Consider the following 5,049-nt stretch of genomic DNA (forward strand, 5'->3'; position numbering starts at 1 on the left):
GGGGCCACCACCCGCCCCCTCCCGTGAACGGGTCATCAGGTGCCCAGGACGTGCCTCCTGGAGGGCACGTCCGCCAGAGCTGTGCCCTCGGCGTTCTGCTCAGAGCCTAGTGACGGCCACGCTCCACGCGGGCCTCCGCCGGGCGGCTCCAGCCCACCACCTTAGTCACCTTCACGGCGGCAGCACCTGCAGAGGTGGACAGAGCCCCTGCCGCCGGGGGCTGGGGGGCTGTCATTAGAGGCTGTTCCTGCACACCATGCCCCCGACGGACCAACTCAAGAGAGAAGAAGGGGATTTGGTGAGCCAGCCTCGGGGGCTCTGGTAATGTGGGTGAGGACCCGCCCTCTCCCGCCTTCGGTCTCCCTGAATAGTAACCACACCTAAGCCGCCACTGGGTCTTCTTCTTTTTTTTTTTATTCTTATGTTAATCCCCATACATTACATCATTAGTTTTAGATGTAGTGTTCCATGATTCATTGTTTGTGCATAACACCCAGTGCTCCATGCAGAACGTGCCCTCCTCAATACCCACCACCAGGCTAACCCATCCTCCCACCCCCCTCCCCCCTAGAACCCTCAGTTTGTTTTTCAGAGTCCATCGTCTCTCATGGTTCGTCTACCCCTCTGATTTCCCCCGCTTCATTCTTCCCCTCCTGCTACCTTCTTCTTCTTCTTTTTTTCTTAACATATATTGCATTATTTGTTTCAGAGGTACAGATCTGAGATTCAACAGTCTTGCACAATTCACAGCGCTTACCAGAGCACACACCCTCCCCAGTGTCTATCACCCAGTCACCCCATCCCTCCCACCCCACCCCCCACTCCAACAACACTCAGTTTGTTTCCTGCGATTAAGAATTCCTCATATCAGTGAGGTCATATGATACATGTCTTTCTCTGACTGACTTATTTCGCTCAGCATAACACCCTCCAGTTCCATCCACATCATTGCAAATGGCAAGATCTCATTCCTTTTGATGGCTGCATAATATTCCGTTGTATATATATACCACCTCTTCTTCATCTATTCATCTGTTGATGGACATCTTGGCTCTTTCCCCAGTTTGGCTATTGTGGACATTGCTGCTATAAACATCGGGGTGCACGTACCCCTTCGGATCCCTACTTTTGTATCTTTGGGGTAAATACCCAGTGCCACTGGGTCTTCTTTATAAAGCCCATGGATGTCTCACCGACTTCGCTTAAAAGTAAAAAGATTCAGACCTCCCGCACTCGAGGCCCTTGGAAGCCCTCACTCCTGTCCTTGAGACAGGAGAAAAACTGAACACACCACAAATCAGCAAGTCTTCTTAGATCAGCCAGACAGGTGAGGTCACGGGGCGAACCACTGCCCTCACGTGGAACACACAGACAGGTGGATATGGGGAGTCCCAACTGGCCAGAGCAGAAGCTTCCCCAGGAGCCGGTGCAAGGGGGAGAAGCTGAGCTGTACTTGAGGGCCCATGGGGGCTCCACCGGGACAGCCTGGGAGGTTCGGATCGGGAGAGGGGGTGCCCACACCTGTGTGAGTCTTGCCTGCAGGAGCCCCACTGGGTCCTCACACCGATGGTCAGGGACACGGCCCTCGAGATTCCAGCAGCAGGAAGGGAAAAGGAACCCTCTGGAAATCTGCAGGCGTGCAGGCGTTCTCAACAGGCGTGCCCCCAGCAAACGGGATTTGACCAGGGTCCTACTGACCTGGGGGAAGGAGAACACCCAGCCCCAGCCCTGTAGGCCCCTGTCCTGGAAGACGGGGTGTCACACGCCTACACCCCGCCCCTCCTCATGGCCTCGGCAAGCCCCATGTGCCGCCCGTACAGCCCTGAGGAGGCTGAGAGTCCTCACGTCTCACTGACACAGTGTCCGAAATATCCGACCTTGGGCTTTGTTCGTGAATTTGTTTTTCATGAATATCATCTTGCCATATAGTCAGACAATTGTCAGAAGTGTTTACATGTTTCTGACTTTCTATGCCTTGCTCACTTGGATCCCTGGATTCTGTAGAATATAAGGTACTTCCATTTGTGTAGGGACAGTTAGGAGCTGATACTATAAAAATATTATTTACACTTTGCCCACATCCTAGGAAAAGCTATGCTAAAATAGGTAAGATTACTTACCTGTTTGCCAGGATGTCTGGTTATCGACAGAAGAAGACTCAAGCACTGCTTACATTGCAGGTACGTGAGCACGACCTATGTGGCTGAGTGAACTGTCATTTTGGGACCAGTTTGTGGGGTGCAGTGAGCACCCACTGAAGCAGCCCCTGCCCTACCAGGCTCTCACGGGGGGGCCTGCCTGTGGTGTCCCCCCTTGTACACTGGGAGTGCCATTGGGGTGTGGGGTCAGTCTGCCCACTGAGGACCCAGCTTCCAGCTGGGACACGGGGCTTCCCTTATTCTGATGCACCTGGCGATCTTCCCGTCTGCCATTTCCTACTCCCTTCCTTGGATCTCCACTTGGGGTGCTTATTGTCTTTGCAGATTTGGGGCTCCACTCCCGGATGTTTGAAACTGGGTAAATTGCCTAGGGTTAAGGCCATGTCTTTTCAATGAGTCCTGTGGCCATTACGATTGGAAACAACAGTGGCAGAAAGAGTTTCCAGGGCCTGACCTGCCCTGACACGGACTGAGGACATCTTAACTTCTGCATCCCACCTACCAGATGTGGCCGCCCGTGGGCACCCCTCCTGCCACCTCCGGGCCTCAGGGCCTCTCTCTGTGTGTCACAAGAGAGCCCCTGCCTCTCTCTGCGAACAAGGGTAAGATTTCTGGAATCCCTCTGCATGTGAAACCTCAACTGCACACTTATCGATTTTCTGCTTTCTTGATCCATTAATTATTGACAAGGGGTCATTGATGTCTCCAGCTGTAATCCCAGATTTGTGTTTCTCCTTCCCGTCCTTCCCTCCCGTCCTTTGTCAAGGTGCCAACATTAGCAGATCGAACCTGATCAACCGTGTTTGTGACTGCTTTGTACTCCTTGCCAAGGCTCCTATTTCTGCCTCCTCTGGTTTTAATTGAGGGTTTTGTCTGATTCTTTTACTTTCTCCCTCAGAGTATCAATTAAACTCAGAAACACATAGCGGTTTCCCCGGAGTTTACAGTATGCATTTTGCATGGACCCGAGCCCACCTACCAAAACCGTCTCCGTGTGTGGCAGCACAGGACCCTGTGGCAGAGAAAGCCCAGCTCCTCCCCTACCCCGGCCCCCCTCGCATCATCTCCCCATCTACCAGAATCACCCCACGTGCGTCCCCTTTACTTACTCCTGCTCTGATGCTCTTCCTGTGTGTAGACTCAAGTTTCTGACCTTTATCTTATTCCTTCTCCCTCAAGAGCTTATGCTATTGTTGCTTGAATTTCTTTGATTCTTTCTTCATAAATTCTCTCATTTTTTTTGTTTGTCTGGGGAGGTCTTTATTTTCCCTCCACTTCTGAAGGTTACTGTCCCTGGTTATAGAATGCTGGGTTGGGGTTTTTTTTTCTTCCAACAGTTTAGATATTCCCTCCACTTAATGTTTCCCTCTTGCTTCCGTGACTCCAGCTGAGACGTCTCTGCGATGGCTGCTGTTCTCTAGGCCAGATGCTTTCCATCCCCTCAGGCTTCCATTAAGGCTTTCTGTGTCTCTGGTTCCCTGTAGTTTGCATGTGCTGTGTTCGTGTGTGGTCGTTGGGGTAGTGGTTCCTGGTCACTGAGCTTCTTGGATCTGCGGTTTGGTGTCTGTCATTAGCATTAGAAAGTTCTTGGCTGCCGTAACCTCAAATATTTATTCTGATTCCTTCTCTCTCTCTTCTCCTCCTGGTACTGCAGTTATGTGTGTTACACCTTTTGAAAGTGTCCCTCCCTTCCTGAATATTGTGTTTCTTCTCCTATTTTTTGGTCACTTTGTGTTCAGCTTGGAAGTTTCTGTTGACCTATCTTCAAGGTCACTGTGTTTCCAGACATATTTGTTCTTGCTGTTTGGTCTGCCTTGTAATTTTTTGTTTAAAGCCAGACATGTCCTATCTGCTTGGAAGGAAATAGGCCTCTAGAGCGAGTGCTGCTGCCAATATGGCCGGGAGGTGGTCTTTATCTAAGGCTTTCTCTAGCCTCATCGCTCCTGACTTTGGGCTTCGTGAGCCCTCCTCCCCAGAGCATGTCTGCATCTGCAGCCTGTTCGGCCATAACCCACCGTTGTCATGGTACTGGAGCCACGTTGGAGTGGGGTGAGGTCTGGGGGAGGGAAGCGCCCTTCAGTGGTCATGGTCCCTTGGATGTCAGCTGCACAGAGGATTTCTCTCCTGCAGCTTCTTCTTCTCCACTGGTTGAGACCAGAAGACTCGAGGGGTCCAGAGTCGAGGAACACCTTCCCCTGGGCCTGTGCTACGGCTCTTGGGAAGCCTGTTCCCTTTGTTACGGAGAACTTTCTGGGTGTATTTCATAGTGCAGCTCTTTTCTCCCCTGCAGGAGCAAAGAGGGGGTCTTCCTGAGACCCCCACCAGTGGATCTTAGAGCCACTGAGACCACAGCCCCTAAACACCTCACACTCAGCTCCTAGAAACCCATCAAAGCACCAGTCACCTGTCCCTACCAGTTTATGGCTCCAGCAGCTTCTGCCCTGGCCGTACCTCCCCTGACTAGCCTGCCCTTCAAGATTTCAGGGTGGTGGTTTGCATTGCAAATTGGTGTTTTCAGGTTGTCCAGTTTTTTTCTTGCTGTAAGGACAGGAGGGGAAAGTGCCACACCCTTTAAATGTCAGAGCTAACTTTGGAGTCTCCTCCACTGGGAGAATTGTGTTCTTCAGCCATCACAGATATATTAATAAATATTAATATATAACTAATAAATATTAATGCTGGGATATAGAATAGTATATTTTCCTTAGCCAAGAGAGGAAGAAATTCCATTTGTTGTGCACCACCATTCTTAAAACTATCTGTTTCGTGTCTGATTCTGAGACATCTGGGGAGGTGAGCCCAGCCTCCTGGAGCTCCCTCCCCCTGAGGCACACAGGACACTTCCCCAGGGGAGGCGTCCAGGCAGTGACACTGTTCAACTGTCCTCCTG

The sequence above is a fragment of the Mirounga leonina genome, unplaced genomic scaffold (genome assembly GCF_011800145.1).
Source record: "Mirounga leonina isolate KUSES-001 unplaced genomic scaffold, KU_Mleo_1.0 Mir_95, whole genome shotgun sequence".
Classification (NCBI taxonomy): Eukaryota; Metazoa; Chordata; class Mammalia; order Carnivora; family Phocidae; genus Mirounga; species Mirounga leonina.